A 27621-nucleotide genomic window follows, 5' to 3' on the forward strand; every position below is an offset into this window, starting at 1 on the left:
TAACATATCACTAAACCTCTTGTCCCCACTGTGACTTCTAAATTTCTAGACTCTTAACCATTTGCACAGTTGACTTAATCACAATTCTTGGTTCATTGAACTTGTTTTTTTATTATATTTTGTTAATTTTGTTCTTTTGTCTTCCATCCTTACTTCCATTTTCTCCACCCCATCTAGGCTTCGGAAATGTACTATAATGATTTGTGTACGTGTGTGTTTTATTTTCTTAGATGATACTACAGTGTAGATCCCATTCTTTTACTAAGTATTTTTTTTGTTTTGCTTAGCATAATGTTTTCAAGATGTTTTCATCTTAATAAATGTAGCTATGTTTTTACTTCCTACTGCCACGTGGTATTCTACATTGTACACATCCACCTCTGTTTATATAGTCTCCCAGAGTTAGATACATAGATTGCCTCTGATTCCCTGCAATCACAATAACCCTGAAGCAAAAACATTCACGCATGTTCCCTGATGGAACTGTGAGCATTCCTCTCAGGTGCACACTCAGGAGTGGAGTGTTAAAACAGAGGCTGTATATAATATAGACACAATTTCCTACGTTTTACCAAATTGCTCCCCAATATAGTCTTACCAGTTTGATTCTCATCAGAATTACATAATGGTTCCCATTAAAAATCTTTTTATCTTCATCTGGAGTAGTAGACAAGACAAAGGAAGACTTGGCCAGTTTAATTTTAGGATTATGTTTAAAGAGAACTGACATGATGCTGACAATATTAATGTAAGCTTGTGGTTTCTGGCAATTTATATATATGATAATAAAATGTTCTCAGAATATAAAAGCACTGAAGCTGACATTGAATCTGAGACAAAATATGCAAATAAGTGCTTTTCCTTCATTTATCTTTGGAAAAAATATAAACCCTGATATTATATAATTATATAATAATAGAACATTTTTAAGGAGGAATTTTAAAACAACTAACCCAAATGAATGATGATGTCTCTGAAACTTTTTAAGTAGTTCCAGGAATGGTGTTGATTTATAATTGAAACCATACTCTATTGTGAACTCACTAGGTAATTTGGAGGAAAAATTCATGTTCTCGTGCTCATTTATTTCAAACATAATTAATGATGTTTTGCTTTTGTGTGCAGGTGTAATTATATTGTTACCTGAGTAAAATTTTTATTTTTGATTCATTTGTGCTGGAGATTTGGAATCTAAAATGCCCTGAGGTATTTACAAATGACATCAAGTTAGAGGACATGACTTAAGTGAAAACATATGATACTTCCAGCTACTGTTGATTTTTCTCCTTTCTTAGATTTCCATGTTGCATTATTTTTGGACTTTGCTCAGTTTCCTTGCTAACTTCTTCCTATCCCCTAAAATCTAACTTCCTCCCTATCATGTTCCTGAAATTGCTTTCTTGAAGACCAACCCATTTTATTGCCAAATGTAAAAGCCTTTCTCTGTCGTCTTATTTTTAAAATCTTTTTTTAGCTTATAATGTTCTTAATACCATCTTTCATTTTGAAACTCTTTTCATTTAATTTTTTGATCCTTTACCATTCTGGCTCTCCCTCTTTTCTCTTCATCATCTCTCCGTTTGCTTTGCTTGTTCTATTTCTTCTGTGCTTCCACTGTGCCCTACTTCTTTTGTTGCCTTGCATCAGATGTTTCTAGTCTTCAGCTATGTAAAGTCCTAGATTTAGGTCCTAAAGGCTAATTGTACAAGTACAGGGTGCACATAGGTGGGATTGGAATTGCTTCCTCTTTTGATGCATGTCTGAGAGGCTTAGGTACCAAAAATCATTGTGTTTTAAAATTGAAGCAATCCCACTGTACTCTAGTCATAGGGGATCTTTAAACTTATGTTAATTTCTGAGCATCCCATACTAATAAGGGCAACACTGCTAAGCCTGGGTACCTCCAGAGAAGAAGAGCAGAATGCTGAAGGGCCTGGAAAGTATCTGATGAAAGGAATGATTAATGAGCTAGAGATCCTTATCATGGGAACAGAAGACAAAGGGTATGCCTGATAACCAACTTCAAATATTTATACACATGACCAGTATGCGCAAGAGGAGGAAGACTTATCTTGTGATGCTCCAAGTGACAGTGATAGTGCAAATGGGTAGAACTTTTAAAAGGGAATATTTGCATAAGAAAGCGCTGAATGATAATTAAGCCTCTCTAATCCAACTATAAAACATTGCTTTGTGAAGAAATGTTTCATGTCACTAAAGTGAAAGAGGAGGAAATCATTTCTTGTGAATGTTGTATTGAAATAGATTTCTTCCAGGATCTTTTCCCACTCAAAACTCCTCTCCATTTTCCCTGGTTCTTTCAATAGTGTGACAATGACTATTTTCCTAATTAACTAACTCCACATTTAAGAATCATTTTCTATTATTACATTTTCATCTACCTCTTACAGTAATTAAAAAATACTTACTAATTCCCAAAATGGCATTCACAGCTTGCACTTCTAGATTATTTTTCTCAACTTTATCCTTCTAAGTTACTGCGATAGGCTTCTGGTGGTCTTCTCTGGCCCCAGTCTTTCCCACATTAACACATGTGGCCTACAAGGCAAAACACCCCTTAACATAATGCTCAGTATATGTTCCTAGCTAAAAGCTCTGCAAAGACTTCTGGTTTACTGTCTTTACCTAACTCAAAATTTCCTAGTCCCTGGCCTCACTATAATGATTTTGTCACATTTGATATCTCTTCTTCCTTTAATTCAGTCTGGACTTCCCCATACTCTATGAATACTCTTTCTTCCCACTTGTTTGAACTCTCTTGTTTGCTCACCTTTCATGGGACAAATACTTCTAAGGTGCTGTTCCATGTGCCTCAGGAGCTCACTGGACCCAACACTTTGGGTACCTCTAGTCTCAAGACTCCTACTTCTGCTTCCAGCAGCCTACATTTTAAAACAAGCTCCCTGCCTCTCCTTTCCCTGGGAGAAAAGCAACAGTTGTTGTTGCAATGGAAACAACAATAATAAAAAATAGATCTCTATAGTACAAAATGACAGCTACCCTCTTATAAAAATAGGCAAAACCATCTATCTCTTACTTTTTCACGAGGAGCCATTATCTAAGAAAATTATACTCAAGTAGTAATTCAATGATTTTACGCCTAACTCAATTCTGATTCATAATCCTATAAACTAAAATTTCAAGTGAGACAGAAATAGCACTATATCTGTATAAAGTATATACTCTGTTGCCCAGAAGTAACTACAGTCAATCCTCAGTATTCCTGGATTCTATATTTGCAAATTCACTTACTCCCTAAAATTTATTTGTAACCCCAGAATTAACACTCTCACTGTTTTGGCAATTATTTGTGGACATATGTAGTGTGGCCAATAATTTGAGTTGCCTGACTCACATGTTCCTAAATTGAGATCAAAGACAGTGACACTACCTTCTTGTTCTAGCTCTCAAACTGTAAACAAGTATCTTTTTCATGATGTAACTGGTGACACATTTTTCACATTTTTGTTAATGATTTCACTATTTAAAAATGGTCTTCACACATAGCATCGAAGAGCTGTTTAGTGTTCCTAAGTTCAAGAAGGCTGTGATGTGCCTTAGGGAGCAAACACATGTATTAGAAAAGCTTTGTTCAGGCATATATTGTAGTGCTGCTGACTATGAGTTCAATGTTAATGAATCAACAATACATTAATATATTCCATAAGATGTCTATAAACAGAATCACACATAAAACATGGTTATGCCTTGAGCAGTGGAGAAAAATGCTGTGACCAGAGTCTCATAGGAACCTAATCCTGTATTTCCCCTAGGAGCAATGTTTCAGTATTCGCTGATTCAGTGAGGTGACTTTACAGACCTTAACCACTGCAAATAACAAAAATTGACTGTATACTCTTTCTAACTAGGGAATGGGTAAAATCTATTATAAATATAGAAAGAGGTAATCATTATTCCCTACTCCTTCAGTTACTCAAATACCTAATTTGGATCAAGGGAGTAGAAGAATGCAAGCATACCTCTTCTGTCAGCCAATTGTAACATTAAGACATAATTCAGAAAACACGTGATACACCAAGCTATGTGCAACCTGTCAAAATTGAAGAACTGTATAGGAATTAGCAAGAAGGAGAGTAGGAGGAAAAGGAGGAAAAAGGGGGATAGGGGAAGAGGAAGAGGAAGAAAAAAGTATAGCTAAGAAAATGGTGAGTTCAATAAATCTAAAGATTGTAAAAATCTAAAGATGGCCAAGCTGATGAAAATGGAAACTATTGTGCAGCTGGCAAAGGCTCTTATAAGAACTATGCGGTTTGAAGCTTATGTTTTATTCAATTTTAGAGGAGTAAAACGTATGAGAAACAGAGTGCGGTTATAACAATTTCATCTAGAGAAAGGAAACTGTCTTAAGAAATGTTTTTCAAATTACCATTCCAACTTTTTCCTCACCTTCAAATGTCTTAGTCCAAAGAATTTTGTTTCCATCTCTAACACATGCTGACCTTCCCAACAATAGGCTTGAGGAACAGAAACTAGGGACAGAAGGAGAGGGGACTTGATGAAGATGTACAGGGGCAGGGAGCTGAGTTGTGTCTGGATTTGGCAGGGAGAGAAAAAAAGGCACATGAGAAAGTCCAGAGAAGGGTGTGGGAGAGGATGGAGGAGGTGGAGAGGGGTCAGTTTGCCAAACCCTTGTGACAAGGGCTGCTTGGAAATATGAATTCCACTCTTGTGCATTCTTTTCCAAACCTCTCCACCTAGAAGCGATGTGAATCTGAAGACCATTGGTAGCTCTCTGTAGAGGAAAATGAGTTAATTTTGTATTTGGTAGCATTTTGATTGTTATGAACTGAAAAGTCCTGCTCTACTCCCTCCCACTCCCCTGCCCTGAACTTCCCTTTCAATCCAATTTTTATCCTATTATATAACTTTGACAATGAAACCATTGGAGTGTAAAAGGGGCCTCTATAAGGGTGGTCTCCTTTCATAACTGCAGTACTGTACCCTTGAACTTAAATGGTTTCTATTAAGTTATATTTGTGATGTCTGCACCATCTGAAATAAAGGGCCATTATGATTGTTCAGGTGTGTGAAGCTCTTACTTAAAGAAAGAGGAATTGGCATAATAACTTTTTCATTAATGACTAGTGATTATTAATGTGAAAAAGGATATTTTATATTCAATGGACTTGGATTCTAAGGTAATGCAAAGAATTAAGGGGGAAGAATGGCCTTAGGAATTTATACTCAAGAGGAGATACAAAAAGGACAAGGAAACTTTTCTCGACTTTGACCTGTTATACATTTGTGGAGTTGATAAAGATTCTTTTCTCTAGTCTGCAACACCAAGTCCTCAGGCACAGAGCATGGTAAGGACCAGAAACATGTGCCATCGAGGAGAACCCAGAGTTTATTTGGGTATTTCAGACCTGGAGTGTCTACAGCAGGGGGCAGGCATTTGAGCTGCCTTAACCTTTTCTTGGTTGATAGTATTGTCTCTAGATCCCAGCTTTAGTTGCTTTTTTTTTTCTGAGCTGCTGTTTGCCTGAGGGTTGATAGAAACGGTTTACACAACTTCAGAGTGTTCAAATGATTGATTTGTTGATCTTTAAGCCTTACTACCACCCAGCCTGGAGACTCCTGTGTTTGTCAGAGTTTGGTTATGAAGTATTCATGAGCTTATCATAGATAGTTCACAACTGGTTAGGACTGCAAATGACAATAGCAGATCTAATATGAGGTCTTCTGCTAAACATGCCAATGGTGTATCACAGGAGAGGAATGGGCTAGGGCACTGATCATGATTGATTTTAAAATGACATTTAATTAATATAGACATACATGGACATTAGTGTCTGGAGCTAAGTCTTGTGACCTCCATCACGTTCTGAAACCTGAGACAAAGATACCTAATTCATATGGCTCATTTACCTTTGAATTCTCATAAACTAATTTCTATAAAGCAGCCTCATGAAGTAGAGGTAGAATTATTTGAACACGTGTGTCTTTTTCATTTATATCCTTTAGGAGGCAAAGTTATTACATATGATTTCACTGAAGTAATCAACAGTGTATCAGCTAACTGTAGCTAATGATATCACGTTGTGCATCAAGAATTTTATTGTCATTTTCTTTTCCAGAATTACTAGCTGAAATTATTCCTCATAGAGGAATTTTTCCCCAGTGACTAATTCACTGGGGTTTCTCTCAATTTGGAGTTTTGTCTTTATGACCAAAAACTATTTTCCATATGAATCTAGTTGAGTTGTCGCTTTTTCCAAACTCGCTGCCCTATCCTTGACAAAGGGCCATTTGATGGGTCCCTAAATAGGTCCTCCAACAATTGGTTCTATTAGAAGACGCTGTCATGTATTCACCTCATTTACAAATCTTTGTGGTGTCCCACAGAGATGTGAAAAGGCTTGCAGTAGTCAAATAGTTTCTTGGTGTGAATCCAAATGATATGACAACTTGGTCTTCGAACTGTGTGAAGCACAGTCTGGATGAATACAGTAATATAACGTATTTGATGAGGAGGAACCTGTTACATATTGGATAATGTTGCCTCTGACTATCACAGTATGACAATAGTAATACCAATGACAAAGATGAAGATGATGATGGTTATAGCGGTGATGATCACTACCATATACTGAGCACCTTCTACATGCCAGATTCTGTGTTTTGTTTTCTAAATGGACAGCTTAGTCCCCACATCAGCCATGCGGGATGGTTTTTATTATCCCCGTTTTCTGGACAGAAGTAGAAAGTTCAGTGAGGCTATGTAAAATACCAATGACACTTGTGCCTTTGGGTCAGAGCTCGGCTCCTACCCCAGGTCTGATTGATTTCAAAGCCTACTTTTAACCCCTATACACTAAAAAATGTAGGGTGGTCAAAAAATAAAATGCCTATTTGGGCCATTCAGGTTAATTAATGTTACGGTGAGTGTAATAGGCCTGCTGGTCAGGTAGATCACCACTTCTCAAACTGTAATGTGCACAAGCATCACCAGCTGATGTTGTTAAAGTGTTAGATTCTGACTCAGTAGTTCTGGGACAGAGCCTAGGATTCTGCATTTTTAACAAGCTCCCAGGTGCATCCAATCTGGTGGCCTAAGGACCACAGTTTGAAGCAAGGGACTTTTAAGCAAAAATGGGGGAGAAGAGAAAACTCCCCCTTTGTCCCCAGAAGGTTCACTGAAAGACCAACTCACAATAAATGATTAATAAGAGAAAGAGATTACAAATTTATTTACCATATGGTCAGGGAGAAACACAAAGTGATTACCCAATATCCCCACGGGATCCAGAAGTTTACATGCCTTCATTTTAGAGGGCGAGGGAGATGAGAAATATAGATAATTCCTTTAAGGGGCAGTAAATGATTACTAGGGTGGATGAACAGACACTTGGGAGAATGAAATGGATGGGGGAAACAGATTGATTTATAAATGATTCTCTTTGGGAATTAAATTAACCTGAGAGAGAGATATTTAAAAATGGGTCAATCCGGGTCTGATTGCATTCTTTCCGGCCATAGATACAGAGTTAACAGGGAGGGGAAGGAAAGACAGGTGTTCTTCTTAATGGGTCTGTCTCATCTTTATGGAGATTGAGGGAAAGCCCCTTCCAATACCTGTTGATCTCTGAGGGCCTTTAATTCAAAATATTCTTTATACCAAAAAGTCATACCTTGGAGTGAAATTCCCTGAGCTCCTTCATTGCGCCTGTCTGGAACTGCCCTAGAAGTTTCACACATTAAAAGCTGAGTTGGTAGCTGTGGTGGTGGGGGAAGGTCAGGCCAGAATGTTAAAAAGTATTTTGGGGTAAAAATATTTCTAATTTCCTTCACATATTTTCCTGGCTAGCCTACATAGCCTAGGTAGGGTTATGCTCATGGTGAGCCGGCTCTAGGCTAGAGAAACATGCTGCTTGAATGGCAGGAGGACTTTATGATCTCCCACATTTTTTTAAGATGCAAGTCATCTGACCCTAAAATTATTTACCCCAAACCACTCAATTTATTAATGACAGCACTTTGGGTTGAAATCATGTCTCTAGTCTAGGCTTCAAGTGCAATAATTTTAATCACAGTACTACACTTTGCTGCTTACCTTACTCATGAAATTGTGGCAGTTTGGGGTTGGTTTCTTGAATTGATTTAAACCAGATATTTCTTTGTGTCTTTTGCTTTCTGCCAAAAGTGGGATGCAGGGTGTGTATGTGTATGAAATCCCAGTTAATTTATGAAATCCTGTTACTTTGGTTCTGGTTTAATAGGGCTTTCTGTTCTAAGACAAAACTATCTTTTTAAATCTACCTTGAGTATTTGGATTCTCAAGCCAAGGTAAGTATTCTTTCATACGTCTAAAATTAATTAAAGAATTACTCTGCATTGTGCAGGAGCATCCCTCATTTGCTCAGAAGGCTTCTTAGTAACGAGTGAACAATAAGCCAAGGTCTCCTGTTTTAACAAGTATTCTGGGAAATAATCATAAAATTAGAACCTCACTGCAAGCATCCTTTCCCCTGTTATGTAAAATAGTCTTAGATTCCTTCCTATCCTTCCTACTGCATGGCTACACTTCACTCTGGGTAACTTGTTCTTTATAATATAGAAAGACAGCAATTGGATTATATCATATAAAAAGTTGGTACCTATACTCCATGCTTTCCAATTTTTAAAAAGTAAAACAATGATTTAAATCGGCCAAACACTTAGACGTTTTCTTTTACATGTGAAGTATAAGATTTCACAGCCATTCCCTACTCTTCCCCGCCCCTTTTCCTGTGCTAGTGTGATCTATCAATGCTATCTTTGTAAAGCAGGAAAGTGGTGCACAAAGGGCTTGTTGAAAAATGCTATTTTTGATTTGCTAAATTCTATAGGAATATAGCCTAAGGCCGTCTACTAAAGAAAAACATGTGATGCTGTTCCATTTCTCACTTGCACCCGCGCTGCGGAATAACAAGGCCCATTAGGGACACCAGTGTGGACGTGCTAGTGTTGATCAAACTTTCAGCCCTTAGCTTAGTTTGATTCTTTGCTTCCCCCTAAAAGGAAATACAATGGTGTAGAGTAGTCACTTTCAGTCTGTCAATGGAAAAGAACCCAAACTCTGTAAAATCATTTAAACAGGTTTATTCTGAGCCAAATACATGAAACCGTGGCCTGGAGAGCCACGCCCAAGAAGCCTTGAGCAAGTGGTCTCGCTGGGGCTGGGTTACCGTTTGGTTTTAGACACTTCAGGGAGACAGGAATTACATGTAAAGTCATAATTCAATACACAGAAGTCGCACATTGGTTTAGCCTGAAAAGGCAAGACATCTCAAAGTGGGGTATTACAGGTTATAGGTGGGTTTAAAGATTCTTTGATTTGTAATTGGTTAAAAAAAATGAAGCTTTGTCTAAAGACTTGGAATGTTTTAAGTGAAAATAAGGAAGCCTGTTAATGACAGACAAGACCCTGGACATATATTGGGCATATACCCAGACTCAAGCGATCTGTTAAGTAAATTGATGACCTACAGGTGTGGTTTAAGCCTTGTCTTGTACAGCCTCAGGCCTGGTAATGAGTTACAAGGGCTATCTCCAAGGGGGGGATGGAGATGATGAGGCTTGTCTGATCTCCCTTTTCATGGCCACCAACTGAGCTTTAGGGTATTTCTGGGGTCCTCTTGGCCAAGACGGGGTCCATTCAGTTAGCTGGGGGGCCTTAGGATTTTATTTTAGTTCACAAGTCCCATTTTTATTCACATACCTTTAAAATTGCAAGCTGACAGTCTGTATGGGTATCAAGCTGCCCACTTGAAAGGCCTGAAAAACTATGGCAGATATCGACACATTTTCTTGTGAGGTTCTCAGAGGACAGAGTGAATGTCTCAGCAATGCTTTAGTATATAGTAACCAGCAGCAGAAGAGCAAAGTCAATAGCTTCTATTGTTCACATAGCACCATTGGAAGAATTGTTTTTGCTTGTGAAAGAGAGCCCACACATAAGAGATTTAAAAAAAAAAAAAAAAATCAAGTATAGTATGTTGCTAACAGCTTCACTGTTCTTTAGACAATAATAGGTTTTATTCAACTTTAACAAAACAGAATTCAAGATTCAGGGCTGAGTAGATAATGACCTGCTATGCAGCCTGTGTTCTTGTGCAAGCATTGTGCAGGTGATAGAAATTCTTAGATTTCTACCTCTCCTTCCTACTGATTATAATCTTAAAAAAAAAGATCCTTTAAAATCAGCTGTTCTTTTTCAACACCTTGAATGAAAAATCTATTTGAATAAAATACATGCTCAAGTCTCAGGGTATTATAAATAAAAATTCCAAATTAGAAACTATTTCAAATCAAAAGTGTATGTTTTCAATATTTCCAACGTTGTTCACATTAAGTTTAGAGAGAAAACTGGGTAATGATTTTTAATGCGTTCTTATCACACTGTAGTATGATATATTCATAAGTAAAAAATAAAAATAGCAAATTGGCTTAGTAGATTCCTTTGAACAAATACTTGACCTACTCCAAATGATTTCAGAGGAGCTTTTTGGATTCATTTGTATCAGAACTATTCTACCAGAAGTAGTTACATAAATTCACACCATTAATTCTGTGAAAGCCCTAAACGATTTTGGTTAGTTCAGGCATTTTCATAATAATGTAAACTCTCTTGTATTGTTAAAAACAAAAAAACCATAAACCTACCTGCAACATTACCAAAACATTAGACAGAAGAAAATAGTCACCCACATTACCACTACCCTAGTTCAAGTAATTTTAATTCATTATATTCTATTTCTACCTGTCAAAGGATTGGTATATTTTAAATAGTTGCATGTATAATAAATGCATATATTTTCTGACTTTTTAAAAAAATTTAATATCATGTAACAAACATTGTTCCTTGCTAGACCATGGGCTTCAAAGTTACTATTTAAGTTTTGCATAGCATTTGATTTGCTTAGTAATACTTTATTTACTTAATCATCTCCTAATTATTTATTTCTAGTATGATAATTATTGAAAAGGCCATAGTGAATCTATTAACCTTATATTATTTAAAATATTTATTAAATACTTTTTATTTATGTATCACATGTTTGTAAAAATAATACCTGCCTTTTTATAAAGAATTCAAGAAAATTCAATGAACAACTCAAGAAACTATATAGAATTAAAAGAAATATGCAAACAAATAAAATAATAACAACAAAACAACTACATGCCACCACTCATAAGTAAAAATTCTTTATATTATGAGATCTCAATGTTAGGTATCTTTTTTGGTATACGTACATAATATAAATAGAAAGATAGGTATATATATTTATTTTTATAACATTAGGTTGTAATTTGGTTATATTATACAATAATCCAATATTTATAATTGTATAATAAAATCATTATCTTTAACTTTTACATACTGAAAAAAACAAAGGAAACTGAAGGAATTACTGAATTTCAAATAAGTATTCACCACGAGGTTTTATTTTCTAAAAGACCTTTCTAAATAACAAAAAGAGACTATGAAAGAATCATTGAAATCAGAATCTTCATTTTTTTTCAATTTTACACTTTAATTTTAGAGAATTCTGACTGAATTCTTGCTATGCAAAGGTAAATACTAGAACCCCAAACTACCTCTCCACTTCCTTCTTTCTTCTTATTTTGTTAATTTTATTATTTTCACATAATCATAAATATAATATTATAGTATATATATTAGAATATATAATATATATTTGTTATAATTTGTTAAAATTATATTTTGTTGTGTTAAACATAATTAACACAACATCTATTATTTAGATTAATTTCATGTTTAAAAATATTTAAATCTCATCACTATAAGTTCTAGTTTTTTAAATCCATTCCTGAATCAATGATTGGATTTAGTTTTCAAATGTTCATTCTATGAAGGGTTCAAGGTTATATATGTTTGAGTTATATATGCTTGAGATTTTCTGCCTGTTGCATCTATACTTGAACAACACGTAGGTTGGGTATAATAATCTTGACTGATAAAGCATTTCCCACTGGCTTCTGTCAATGATGGTTGCTGTGTAGAAATTTGAGGGCTGTCTTAATTTTTACCCTTTGTCAATGCTTTATATTTCTTATTTAGATGCCTGGAAATATATCACACATTTCTACCTGTATGTGTATAAAAATAGTTATATTTCAGTTTATTTGTCTTTTTCTGCAAGAGGAAAATGCTTGAAATGTCCCAAATGTTCACTGGTAAGGACTGGTTAAATAATTTATATACATGCATCTGTAATAGAATACTATGTTGCCATAAAAAGACTGAACAAGCTATTCATATACTGATGTGAAAATATTTCTGAAAAATAATTTGTCAAATGAAAAAAAATGCAGAATGGTGCATTGTTAAAAGAAAAGTTTTAGATAAATGAAATTTAGCAGAGTTTATTTGAGCATCTGAGTAGTTTATAGCCTGAGATTGGCTGAGTGCTCAGCTGCTAAAATTGCCCAAGACTCAGCTACTTGTTGCAAGAATATACTCTTAAGTTAGGTTGCAGTTTGCTACCTATGGAGGCGGCTTTAGGCCAAATTTAATTGAACAGACTGTACTTTCTTTTTGTAAGAAAGGAGAAAAATAAAAATATGTGTTTTTATTGGTAGGTATTTGGATAAAGAAACCCTGGCAGAATTCTTAAGAGATTAAGGAAAAGATTACATGTGATAGCGGTGGGTAGTGAGCAGATGGCCGCTAGGGTGAGTCAGACTTTTTGTTAATCACGTCATATGAAAACAATAGAAAACAGCATTAAACTTAAAATCACTAACATAGCCATATTGATTAGACATAAATTGGAACTTGGTTTGCTTCTCAGTGTTTTAAAGCTGGTTCTATATGTTGGTTCATATGCAGATTCATTTGTGAGTTCCGTGGAAATATAATACTATCTATTTTAACAGATTTTTAGCAAGCAGGAATCTCAGTTCAATATTCTCCACTCCCCCACTCTCTACTTAAATATGCTGCTGCTTCTTTTTTCTTTGTAACCCCATGAACTTGGGAATCAAATGGGAATTATTTATGTTCTGTGAGGAAATACTAAATGAGAATCAGTTCCTTCTGACTTTTGCAGACTCCCTCAATGTTTCTGACAAATATTCATTGTTGATTTGGCTCTAGTCATGCTAACAAGCAGAATGAATTAGTTGTAGCTATCATAAAACAAAGTTAGCCCCAAGACTACCAAGAGATGCTTTTAAAATATTGTACATAGTCTTTAATTTGGGGGAAAAATGTCTTCATTGATATTAGGGTTATAAAACCTCTGGTATTCCAAATTAAACAATGGCCATAATAAAGTGTTTTCCTGCTAACTTTATTTCCTGGATTACCATCATTTTTCTATAAAATAATAAAGACTCTCATATAGAGTGAACATTTAATATGGACCAGGCACAAGAAATGAGGCAAACAAGCATGAGATATAATCCTTGCTTTCAAGAATCTTACAATTAATTTAGGGTCATAAAATTTAATGACCTCAAATGATTATACAAATGTGTCTATATCATCTTAGAAGTGCTAACATATCATTGTTCTAAGAAATTCTTGTTTTTCATAATAATATTTTCATATTTAATGAATAACTTTGCAGTCTTCTTGCTTACACTTAATATTTCTAAAATAATTAAAAGTGTTAAAATGGTGATAATATTTCCTCATTTTGCTGTAACAATGAACTTCATCATCATTTTTTGTCACTAAGAATCATTGTCTGCTCTATATTGATCAGTGGCCAGAAACACTAATCTGGCCACAGTGCACAGGATGGGCTAAGAAACAAATGAAAGTTTGATGACAGAAACTAGTTAGAAATTCTTGGAATAATTCAAGCAAGATAGAATGAATATATATGAAATTAGTGGCAATGATAATAGAGATGAAAGGAAAGTTGAGAATGTTACTCAGGGACAGAATCTGTAGCATGCAGGGGCTGGATGGGAGCATCAGTGAAATCTGTGATAGAAAGGTAATATCTTAGTAGAAAATGAAAGGAGATGATAAAATATATTTCTGGATTGTTCTTAAGTTTTTAGAGAATAAGGGCCATGGGCTATTCATGAATTCATGGTCTCAACAAATATTCAAAGAAATTTATAAGAATTCACTTGATGTCACTGACTGAACTAGGTGCTAGTAACATAACAATTAGAAGGCACAATTCCTAAATATCTTTTGTCTAATAGGGAGGTAAGAACATGAAGAAATATTTACTATAAAATTATGATAAAATATCACAAATTCCATAATCGAGAAATAATAGGCCCCCCAATTTCTCATGTGGCTCAGAATTTGGGTGCTAAATAAATGTTTTTAAGTGTCAATTACTTTTTGCTGGTTTATTCCTTTAGAGCAATGCATTAGGACTTTGTGACTCACAAGAATGGTCTGATAAGATCCCAGCTATTTCAAAGTGGTGACAGGTAAGGGCATAGTATGTCATTTATACTTAGAGTTGAGAATAGTACTTAATTCTTTCTCCTCTTCTGACTTGACAACAAAAGCATTGTTTAAAGTGCCAAATCACAGCAAATGAATCTCTTTTTTTTCCAAGTGAAAATTATTTTAAGTACTTCTTGTATAGGTAAGTGTGTGCGTGCTCCTTCTGCAAGCTCCTGCCACTACTAAGTAGGTGTCCGTGTATCTAGTGGCCCGTCCTCCTCTAATGTGAACCTGCTCTTAAAAGGCACTCGCCTCAGAGGCCTTGCTTGAAATGAGGGCAGTTCTTCAACTCCTGCCTCACTCAGTGCACACCATTGCAAGAGTAAACAATGCCCTTCACTTTTGCATGATGTAGTGATAGTTAATGATATTAACAACAAAAGGATGTAGTCAGCTTAAGCCAGCTTTCCCAAGTGACTGAAAAGCCGTTACTCTATTTGCTTTGCATTCTGATTATTAGTTTCACTGAATGACCTCTTGATGCCTTTAGAGAGCAGAATGAAAATGGAATAGAGCCAGAACTTTGCTCCGGAGAATGCCTTTTTTCCCCCGCAGTGACAGTGACAAGAGAAGAAAGCATAGCAGTTTTTCCCTTCATAGTGGAATTGAACATTGAAAATGGTTCTTTGGGATGTGTCTGGGGTAGCGCTGGGGTAAGAGGTAATAATTCTGCCTCCAGCTTCTTAACCACTTGCCGATGGCAGTTCCTGGGACCTGCTAATGACCAATGAGCTTCAAGAAGGATAAAGTTCTGGGGCCTTTGCAGATTTCATTCATTTTTCAGAGAAAAACTGAGCTCTCCAAGGAGAAGCAGAGAATTTACAGGTGGAAAGAGGATGTGGAGGTCTTACTACTGATTCAACATCCTTCACAATTCCAACAGGGACCTGAAAGGAAACAGAGTGACAGGATTTTAGATGAAGATTGAGATCCAGTTCATTGATCAATGAACTTGGTGAAATGGATTTTAACAATAAATTGTATCCAGATTATGAATGAACTTCTTTCCTCCGAAAGCATCAGGCTGCTTTGGTTTTGGTTAGGCTTGGTGAGGTGGCACTGCTGCTGACCTATCGAAGCTCTAATTAGCAGTTGCACGCCTCTGATTAAGATCAGTAAATAAGTATGCTGTTAATGAAACGTGCTTGGCAAAATCCTTTAAAGCATGAGGGTTTCTGGGAGAAAAAAAGTAACAGCTTTTTTAATAAAAGATTAAGAACTATTAATCTAGAGCTGCACTGACCAATATGGTAGTCGTGAAACACATGTAGACATATTTAAACCAAAATTAATTCAAAGTAATGGATTAAAAATTCAGTTCCTCAGTTTTACTAGCCACATTGCAAGCACTCAATAGCCACATGTGACTAGCGGTAATGATATTGGATAGCTCAGATATAGGGTATTCCAGAAATTCTCTCAGATAGCACTAGAGACCTACACTTTTGTATAGACCAGAGTTTCTCAAAGTAAAAAAATACACACATCTTTTTTCTCTTTGTCTATATTTTTATTATGAAAGTAAATAATGCAGAGGATGATGAAAACTAAAACAGTACTAACTGATATAATAAAAGGCAAATCTGACTTCTCCCTTAAGTTCTATCGTAATTTGTTTGTAAACTCTGGTGGGGCTGGCAACCTCCATAATTCTAAATAATCCACTTACACATCTATTTCTTGATCTATCAATTTCAAATGGTATTTATAGACTCCCTAACATGGCATATTATACATTTAGTATACATTTGACATGCCTCCCAAATTATTTCCCGGGTCTGTCAGATCCATTTTTAAAATTTTACTTCTACTTTTTATTATTTGGAAGTAACATAATATTCTAATGTAATAATTATTTTGATGACTCGAGGTGATATTACCTTGCTTACCACTATTTATGATAAGAAAATATGTGCCCCTCTATTTTTCTCCACCTCTCCTACTTTCAGTATTTTCCTAATCACAATCCACCATACTATTATAGATTGTAGATTTTAAATAATCTACAATTATAAAATATACACGCATACACTTTTGTCTTCCAAGCTTTGTCGGTAGTCTGAGTCTAAAATTGAAGCCAAGAAACAATATTTATAATACTACTATCATGTAAATATTATTAATCCTATTACCAAGTATGCAAATGACTTAAAATTGATGGATACATATCCCTTTGTCATTGATATGTTCCTATTAATGGAGAATATTATTAACATAAATTTACAGGGGCATCTGGCTTCTTAACCATTCTGTGTCTTATTCTAGATATTCCATGACTTTCTATTCTAAATCATTATTTACTGGCACGGTGCACAACTTATATCCTGAAATTACTTTCTTATTATTCTTGAGAGTGTCTTCTTTATTTTACTTTTTAAATCTATTCAATGTCTTTCTCCTCTGAATTCCTTTTTCATTTTGCTGTAAACTATTCTCATTAAATTCTTTCATAAGGGGTTTTTGGGTAGAATGTTTTCTGAGTCTTTGAATGTCTAATGATTTTTTTCCCTCATACTTGATTAAATATTAGAATGAAAAGGTAATTCTAGATTCAAAACATTTTTATTAGAATTTAATATTTTCATTGTTTTTTTTCCTAATATCCAATCTTGCTCATACCCAGCCCTCCAATTCTAGTACCTCTATGCATTTCTTTTCCTATACCTCAGATGATGTTCGACTTTCATTATTTTCTCATTTGGCAAACCTTGTCATTTGCTAATTGCCATAGTTGTGATGTAATTCTACTGATAAGGACAGACAAAAGAGATGATGCCCTTTTTATGCCTTTCTGGTAAATTATCTTGAAGTCAGTAATAGATGCTGAAAGCAATGTAGGACACGTCAATTGCTAAACTCATGGAGCTCCTAAAAAACTATTCAGTATCTTTGGTCCTTGCATATTTCCATGGTCTCTGCATATTGAATTCCGTGAAAATATATGGTGCATAAAATATTTCAGTTTCTGTAGGAAAAGAGGGAATTGTGCTTCCCCAACTTCCCTGCAATGAAAACTTCTCTCTATTCAGGGAAATATGGGCATTGATAAATGAACTTGGTGGAAATGGATTTTAACAATAGGCCCTTTACATAATCAAAGTTATGGGATTTATTACATATGATAGTCATTGGGTTTATTGTGTTATTTGTCAAGACTATCTCATAGCATTTCAGGAAGCCGTCATTTGGATATACCTAAGGATTCTAAATGAAAGAAAAGAATGGTTTCTTTTGATGGATAATTTTGTTCAGCCTGAACATTCTTCTTTTACGTCCTTTAGGATTCTATGTAAGGGAATGAAGAATCAAAATCTAGGCAAATTGATCTTTTCCGAATTATTTGCATTGAAAAATTCACAGTCAGTGAGAGAAAATGAGTTATTTGCTATTTTGTTGCTGGAAGTAAGTTAAAAAGGGAAAGTCAAATAGACTCATTTTGAGTTTGTACGTGTGTGGGCTACTAAAGAGAAAAAAAATAGAAGAAATATTGATGGTATTCAGTCAAGAAAAATGAAATAGGAAGTCAGAATGCCAAAATACACCACACAGAAATAAATGTTAATGGTCAGAATGGTAAGCAGAGTGTAATATGTTCTATAATCTTTATTCATGACAGAAACATTGAGAAAACCCTATAACTTTTATCTACATGCATGTACATATAGGTGGTGGTTATAACATAATCTACCATGGTATGAGAATGAGTAATTAGAGGTGCTGATTACTGAAATAAATTGTTATTGTTATTACCTTGCTTTTCATCTATACTTTTTCAAGACATTTATTTTGTTCCTTTTACAAGTTTATTAGTCAGGGCAAGGTAAAATTATGACTTTTTAAAAGAGGTTAATTGACTTGCCCAAGGTTGAGTAGCTTGTCAGTGAAAACGCTGGTTCTAGAACCTCTATTATTTGCTACCAATTCACTGTTTCATTACAATTGCTGTTGCTATCCCAACCCCACCCAGCAGGGAGAAAGAGAGAAAAATAATTCATTCACATGAAATAATAACATGAAAATTTAGTGCTCAGCTTTTGACAGTGATAGTGGATTAAATAAAGGAATGATTGGGTCGGATTCTACACTTGGAGCAAGCTTAATGGAGAGCATAGCCAGGACTTGTGCTGGGATGTGTAGGTCATCTTGGGGCCCACTTATCTGCCTATACAAATCCCAGGGCTACCACAAAGTCCACCTCTTCTGTAAGCCTTTTGCATAGATTGCTTTAGTGGCTTTTATTAGCTGGACTTAATTTTTTTTTTTCCTATTACGGAAGTTTCAGAATTATACTTCTTACCAATCACTATATTAAAGTATAAATGTAGTAATAAACGATGAATGGCTACTAAGTTGCCCAATATATAAGAAGGGATCTTCACAATTTTGATCTAGGTAAGGATTTCTTAAATGAGACATAGAAAAAGCAAATATTGAAAAGAAAATATTTCATAAAATAGAATATATTTTAGTTTGAAATTACTGTATACTCAAGAGACAACATAAAAAAAGGACAAACACTAATTCAGAGATCATATTTGATATGGGTCTAAATAACAACAAATTGGTATGAAGAATTCCACAAATAAGTAAAACAACAATAACATGATAATCTGATTTAAAAAGATGGGCAAAGTATTCAAACCTGAATGGCTACAATCATGGTAAAGTATCCATAACCTCACCAGTAATTCTGGAAATTAAAATAATAAGATTTTTTGATACATTATATTGAAAATAATTAAAAATTACCATCCTACATGTCGAAGAGGACATTAGGAAATAAAAACTCTTAACTGTTAGAAGTATAAATTGATGTAGCTATTTAAGAAAGCAATATGACAAAATGTCATGAAATGGAAAAGGTACATATCTCACGACCTAGGGCTACCAGTCCTAAGTATATTGCCCAAAGAAATTTCCATAAATTTTTCAAAGACCAGCAGAGAGCTACATTGTAGTATTATTTGTAATAGAGGAAACTGGGAAACAACATAAATATCCAGTAGCAAGCAAAATAATAAACAATAGTGTATTCATTAAGTGGGATACTATACACAACAGTTAAAATAAATGTTCTAAGATAGATATATTATAATAATCAACCTAGATTTCCAAAACATAGCATAGAATGAAACAAGATGCATGTTTTTGTACAATGTGATATTATTTGTGAATTTTACAAAACATAAGATAAGTTTGTATAATGTTTCCCAACACATATACAGGTAGTGAAAGTATTAAAAAATAGTACCAGTTAATTACAATACTTATAATAATAGTTGTCTCTGAGGAGAAAGGAGGGACAATCACAAGAGATGAATTTTGTCCATAATGTCTTATTTTCCACCCCTCAAAAAAAAGGAAACTTCAACTAATGTTTTGCCTAAATATTACCTTTTTTGAGTATTCATTAAGTATTTTTTATTTAAAAAAATAGAAAAATTATTTCACATTGGATGGGAGGGCCAGCCTCAGATGACAGAACAGCGAGCCCTCTCCAGCCTAACAATCGAGTGTCCCAGTGGCTAGATGTTCTGTCTGGAAGCATCTAGGAGCATTTCCTAGAAATCGTTTCCATTAGAAACATGGCATGAAGAAGGCACATCTCTGCATTGGCACCCTTAATCACACCTGGGTTGTTCCTAAGAGTACTTTTGTTTTTTGTATTGTAGAGAATGTGTCTATTTGATCTCTTTATCTTCTTATTTTAAGCCTCAGGCTCCCCTCTCCCATTACAGGTTAGCACTGTCATAAAACCTGCCATTTTCTCTAGGTTGTTTCTGAACTGCAGCACCTGAGGGGCTAGTGAAATGTAGGTTTTACATTACATTTCTATCCATAGACTATAGTAAGTTCTAGAATCAGGTTAAAATCTAGCTTTTGCTTAGCTTTCTGAAAACATTTGCACGCTAACCATAAAAAAAAACCCTGAAGCTAAAGAAACCATATTTTATAAGAAGTTGGTATTGCATAGGGGTAATTGTGTGAACTCTGAAGTTAGACTATTTGGCTTATCCTCTAACAAGTTATGACACTTTGAACAAGTTACTTAATCGCGTTAAACCTCAATTACCTCATCTATAAAATGGGGATCATTATAGTAACCACCTTAAAACATTGCTGTGAGAATTAAATGAGTTCTAAAGCACTTAGTGGTGGTTTTGGCACATGGAATGCATTCAATAAATGTTAATTATTATTTGTTTGAAGGTTTGAGGAATACTAGCATGATATGGTGTGGTATTCACTATATTCATGCTCACAATACTTGGCCGGTCATTCATTCAGTGCAGCTAAATCACCAGAACATATTCACACATTGCAGCTCCAATACTGACAAATGAACAAGGAATACTTTTACACATTAGAGAGATGAATACCCAGGAATAAATGACATCGTGCAATTAAAACAACACATTCCATGCAAATAAGTTTCTTCAAAAAATTCCAAAGCCTAATCATTTTGATTATTTTTTAATAGCAATGTGAAGTTCTGCATTTATCGCCTGATGGAACTCCTGAAATGCATTGTGCAACTCAAAAGGAGCCCAGGCTTCTGAATAGGACACTGTAAACCTGATTTCAACAGATTGAAAACAAGATGTGACAAGCAGTTTGACACTGGCCCTCCACTAATTTCCGCTATTTGTAAAGAGGCACATCTGAATGGAAATAGCTCTGCAGAATGGATCGGTATGGTTGGGGCCATGTCAGTCCACACATAAAACTGCAGTGCAGGGGAAAATAAGCAGCCATTGATTTCCTGTGAAAGCCCCCTGAGCCTGGGGAAAGCAGCCAATACGGGGCACCAGCTGCTTTCTGCTGGAAATCCTTTGTGGAGGGTATGAGGAGTGGGAGAAAGCTGGTGGATATAAAAGAAAAAAAAAAAAAAAAAAAAAAAAGGCACAGACCAGAACCTTGGATAGAAGGGCTGTGATGACCGCCTGAGCCTTGCTTCATTCCTCCAACTAAGCGTGCTTCTTTCTCAGAAAATGGAGGGGGTGGGAGGGGAGCTTCAACAAACCCTACCTTTATTTGTACAATACGTTGGGAACAGTTCCAATGGGAATTTCTCATGCTCTTTCACGTTCCCTGAATTCTGTTGGTGGTGAGTTCTTGTTTTCTTTAAACTGCTCTGATCTAATAAGTATTTGCCTCAAAACCGGAACAAATACTCAGTGTGATTGCAAGTCCTCATTTACATAATTGCATTATGACAACAATTTTAGGAGGATAATAAGTGAGGAATATTTTGATGTTTGCTGGCTGTGATGCATAAAATACTCCCAGATTCCTTTCTGAGTAAGTACCTCCATGACAATTTTGCTGAGTAAATGAGAATAAAAATCTCTTTCAAGTTTGGGCAGTGGGCAATCATTCTTTGTTTCCAACTCAGACACTGCAAGCAGTGTGTCTTACAATGAAATTAAGTATTCATAAAGGTGTTCCAAGAAAGCACTGAATGATAAGTTTCAGATGTCCTCCGAAGTTTGAAATATTTGGCAGTGTTTCTCCTTTATGAATGTTAGCTGTGAGCACTGCTATGGAGAGAAGTTGGCCAGGAATAAAAATATCTTTTCCAAAGCAATTTGCTCATCTGCCGGGAGAGTCATTGGGAAAATATGGATTGTTCCAGGGTTTGGAATTGTCCTGTAGTGTAAATAGCAAGCCATTAGAGAAAAATAGATTTTTAAAAATAAAAATAAGACAGCTTATACAAGAATATTTGAGCCCTGTTGGATTTTGCTGTATTTCTGTTCATAACGGTATGCAAATAACTTACTTAAAATATTTGAGTACTAAATTTAAAAATATTATTTATCTTTAGTTTAAACATAGAGTCTGTCAGATATGGGGATACTTTTAAAGAAATTTTAAAATTATAGTACAAATCCATTTATTTGCATCTTACTGATAATGAGTGTTATTTCTATTGAAAAGGAATGGAATAAAATTTTAAAATTTATTGTACAAAAACTGCTTGCTAAGTGGCTTATTAATATAAACAAATTTCAGAGGAAATATATAATGTACAATGTTTTCAGGACTCAGAATCAACCATCTATAACTCACATACTAATGACAAATGATTTATTAATTTTCTTTGAGAGATGTACCACACCTCTGTTTGACAGCTTATTTTAATGTGTATGTAGAGAAAGTAAGGCCCTTTCTCTAAAAACATTTTATAATCTAAATATTTCAATAAATCATATTGGTTTCCTGACTAATTTATGCACCAAGTGAAATCTCTCTATGCTGAAATATCTTGGTCACTTTCACATGCTTCTCTTTTTTAATTCCATGTGACTTGTATCCTTCTTTCTACAACTCCCTTTCCCAATCCTTATTATCTTTAGTACATAGCATGCCTGCAGGTGGTCTGGGAGTGGGACTTATCTTTCATTATTAGTCCTGCAAGTCTTGAAGTAAGCCAGCTGTGTCATTGGTGATTCAGGGAAACATTGATTGCCCTATGTGGTGTACATAAATGCAGCCTGTTAATGGCTCCTTTATCCAGAATATTGACAACAAAAGTATTTCAGAGATCAGTTGGTGGCTCTGAATCCTAGAGAACACAGATTTTGGCCTATAACCAGAGACCACCTCAAAACAAATGACATTTCAGCCTTTGAATAAAATCAAGTTACCATTTCATAGTCCCTGAATTAGCAGAAAAGGAATGGATGCTAATTCTTTTCATTCTCATGTTTCAGATCCTCTTAGTTTGAGACTAATGAATGTTTTTAACCTATAGGGTGTGTAGGCTATTTAGAAATTTTGATTCTAAGCTGCTCCAGGACTGCCTGGGGGTTGCCTAGAAATGAACTGTATCTGATTTGACTCTTGCACCCACAACATAAAGTTGAACAGTTCCCACACCAAAGTTACACAGACAATAAGGGGAGGTCAAAAGTATGATATTTATAGACAAAAGCCAGAATCTTCCATAATAGTCAAAAATAACAAACTATACACTGGCCCTAGAAAAAATTACCCAAAAGGCAGTATTTTTGTAATTCACCAAGTATCTCAGTAATAACTCATTTCAAAATGCATATGTAATATTTTTTGTTTCTTAATGCATCTCCAACATTCCATCTATGATCATTTTCATTTTATGTGAAAAATCATCCCTTGATATTTCCTTTAATACTGTTAGATGATCTTGGTCTCAAAATACTATAGCACCTTCATTGTGAAAAGATATTTTCTTAGTTAAAAAAATTTCTAGACTAAGTTATTTTCTTGCTGTAATTTAAGGATATCATGTTATTGTCTTCTAACTTTCATTGTTTCTGTTGTTAAGTAGGCTATTTCTTGCCCCATTCAAGATCTATTAAATTTTGTTTGTTTTTTCTACTCTGGGTATTTTAAAGATTTTTCTCTTTCATGTTTTTAGTAGTTTTTCTAAAATGTACCTGGGTGTTTGAGGTACATGGGAATTTTCAAAAATGTAGAATGATGTCCTTTCACCAGTTTTGGAAAGTTTTAAAATGTTCTCAACCATTATCTCCTGAAAGAGAATTTCTGTTACATTCTCTCCTATTTTTTTTCCAGGAATTATATTATAAATATTTTAAATCTTACTTTATTCTTTCCATTTCTTGCTTTCTCATGCAGTTTTCATCATTTGAGCTCTTTATTCTTCTTTCTGGATAGTTTCTTCTGACCAATTTTCCATGTACTAATACTCTCTGCAGCAGTATCTAATCCACTATTAAACTCATCTAATGGATTTGAAATTTCAGATACTTCATTTTTCAATTCTACTGTATCTTTTTAAGAGTTTTTTCCAAAGAATTTTTAATATTGCCTTTTATATCTCTGCATAGAGTACATAAACTAATTTAAATTCTGTCAGATAGTTCCTGTGTCTGTATTTCTCTGTGAGTCTGTTTCCATTGTCAGTTATTTTTGCTGAGTTTTTCTTTTTAAAATATTTTCTTATGTCCCTTTGTGCCTGATATTTTATTTTTCAAATTGGTTGTAGAAATAGTTTGGGCTCAGGAGAATATTACCTTCCACCAGAAATAATTTTTATTTGTTTAATGTTTATTTGTTAACTTGAAGTTCTAACATACTGACAATACCTCAGTAAAATATAGAGACTGAGCTGCATTGCCTATGAGTACTTCTATGCTTTTGGTTTATTTGTACTCCTGGAAACAGTACTTTCAGTTCTCACCTTAAGGAGAAGGTTTAATAGCCCATGATACTCCACAGGCCCTAGACTCAAGTGTCTTTCCTCTCAGCTCTATTTAGCTGTAACTTTCAAGATTGAAATTCAGTTTATCAATATCTCAAAAGCAGGGGAAAAGGTAATCTTGAAAGCATGGCTCATATTATTTGGCTAAAATTCTCCCTTAGATTTGAGCCAGTAATTCTTTGCAATTTTGACAGTTTCCAGAAACTTTAAAAAAGAACTATTTCTAATTGTGCCCAACCTTTATAGTTGTCTTTAGTGGGATGGTCATCCAGATTTGCTAATCTACTATTAATAGAAGATGTAGTTTTAAATGAAATCAAATGTTAATTCAAGATCAAGCTCATTATTCTATATAACCATTCCCAATTTTATGAACCAAAATATATTGCACATATTCAACCAATATTAGAATGCAGCCTTAGAAAAAAATAGTCTCAATTTATTTTTCTTTGAACTTTTATACACTAAATTATATCTTTTAAGTGCCCTGTTTTTAATATTTCTTTTGATTTCTGGCTTTTCCATTAGGATCACTGTTTTTACTATCTAGTTTGCTTTACTTCCACCTTCAGTATACTTTGTGACCTGTGCTTCTCACTGTGAGTAGAATGTTGTCTGAGTCACCAAGCCTTAAAGTTGGCATGAACATGGAAACTAATCATCAGGCAATAAAAATAAAATAAAAAATTTAATAAAATGTAAATCAATAATAGAATAGAGAGGATCAATACAGCAAAAGTTGGTTATTTAAAATGCTAATAAAATAGACATAGCACCATAAATAGTAAAGATTGAGAGGATTCAAAAATAAAAAATATTAAGAAAAAAGGAAACCTGTAGGTATAGATGATGTAGAAATTATAAAGCGAATAAATGGAAATTATTGTTTTTATGCCAATAAGTATGAAAACCTAGGTAAGACTGATAACATTTCCAGAAGAATATAACTTATCAAAGAAGATTGCAAAAGAAATCAAAATCCTGCATGATTATTGAAAAATTTTCCATAAAGAAACAAACGATCTAAAGATTTTAAATGTAAGTTTATAAAATTCTTAGAAAAAAATTTTGTAACTGTTCTTCTGTAAGTATAAACAGAGGGAAAACCCCATGTTCGTTCTATGAGGAAAGTATATTCTTGACACCAAAATTTGAATTCTGACAACAGGTGTTGGTGAGAATGAGGAAAAATGACAGGTATACATCAATACATTCATTTTGCAAAAACTGAACATGTAGACTTACATTCCTAGTTATTATATGTGTACTAAGTAGAGCTTCTTAATAATCTTTTCAAGAGCTCCTCCATGCAAACTACAATCAATAATAAAAACTATAATCCAATAGCTTAACACAGTGCCTTCCATCTCAAGCTAGTAGAGGGCAGTGGGATCATACCCACAAGGGCAATCTACCAGCTTGGAGCTTAAGCTGTGGGACCAAACTCACTAGTCTACGTTGGCAAGAGGTAAAGATAACAGGTCAGAGGTAATCCAAATTGCTAAAATACCCCTAAGGCAATACAGGACCACTGTGCTTCTCCCCAGCACTGTCAAGGAACGACCCTTGGGGACTTTGAGATAGAGCCTTAAACCAGTCCTAGAACCCCCAGTTCACAACAAAGAAGGCTGATAAGAAAGAATCAGCAAAAGAATGCAAGAAACATGAAAGATTAGAGAGAAAAGTCACTCCCAAAAGAAATCATTAGATCCTCAACAATGGACACCAACATAAATGAAATGATTAAAATGATGGAGGAAGAATTCCAAATATGGATTGTAAGAAAACTCAATTGAATTGAAGAGAAAATTGAAAACTAACACAAAGAAGCCACAGGAAATGAATGAAAAATTCTCTGAAGAAATTGAAGTATCATGAAAGAACCAAACAGAAATACTGGAAATGAAAGAGGCATTCAAGGACTATGAAAGACAGTGGAAAGCCTTAAGAAAAGGTTGAATCAAGCAGAGAAAAGAATCTCAGAGCCAGAAGATAATGCCTATGTGCTAAACAAATCAGAAAAAGAACACAGAAGCAAGAGACATGAACAAAACATACAAGAAATGTGGGGTTATATAAAGAAACCAAACATAAGAATTATAGGCATCCCAGAGAGAGAAGAAGAAAATACACAAGAGCTAAAAAATCTATTTCTTGGGATAATGGAGGAAAACTTACCTGGTCTGACCAGAAATCTAGATATCTAGGTACAAGAAGCACACAGAACTCCTGGGAGACACAATGTTAAAAGGCAATCACCACATCATATAGTTATTAGACTGGCCCAAGTAAGCATGAAAGAGACAATCTTTCAAGAGTAAGATGAAAACAGCAGATAACCTAAAAAGGAAAACCTATCAGACTAACTGCAGACTTCTCAATTGAAACCTTACAAGCCAGAAGGAACTGGGGATCCATCCTCAATCTTCTAGAACACAATAATGGCCAACCTAGAATTCTTTATCTAGCAAAACTAAGCTTTATCTCAGGGAGAAATAAAGACTTTCCCAGACAAACAATCACTGATGGAATTTGTGAAGACCAGACCTGCCCTGTAAGAAGTACTTTGACCTGCATTATACACTGAACAGCACAATAGACACCAACCAATGTAAAAACACTCAAAAATTAACATCTATGGCCGGGCGCGGTGGCTCACGCCTGTAATCCTAGCACTCTGGGAGGCCGAGGCGGGTGGATTGCTCAAGGTCAGGAGTTCGAGACCAGCCTGACCAACATCGAGACCCCGTCTCTACTAAAAATTAGAAAGAAATTATCTGGCCAACTAAAATATATATAGAAAAAATTAGCCGGGCATGGTGGCACATGCCTGTAGTCCCAGCTACTTGGGAGGCTGAGGCAGTAGGATTGCTTAAGCCCAGGAGTTTGAGGTTGCTGTGAGCTAGGCTGATGCCACGGCACTCACTGTAGCCCGGGCAACAAA

This window comes from Eulemur rufifrons, chromosome 17 (assembly GCF_041146395.1).
Source record: "Eulemur rufifrons isolate Redbay chromosome 17, OSU_ERuf_1, whole genome shotgun sequence".
In the NCBI taxonomy this organism is placed as follows: Eukaryota; Metazoa; Chordata; class Mammalia; order Primates; family Lemuridae; genus Eulemur; species Eulemur rufifrons.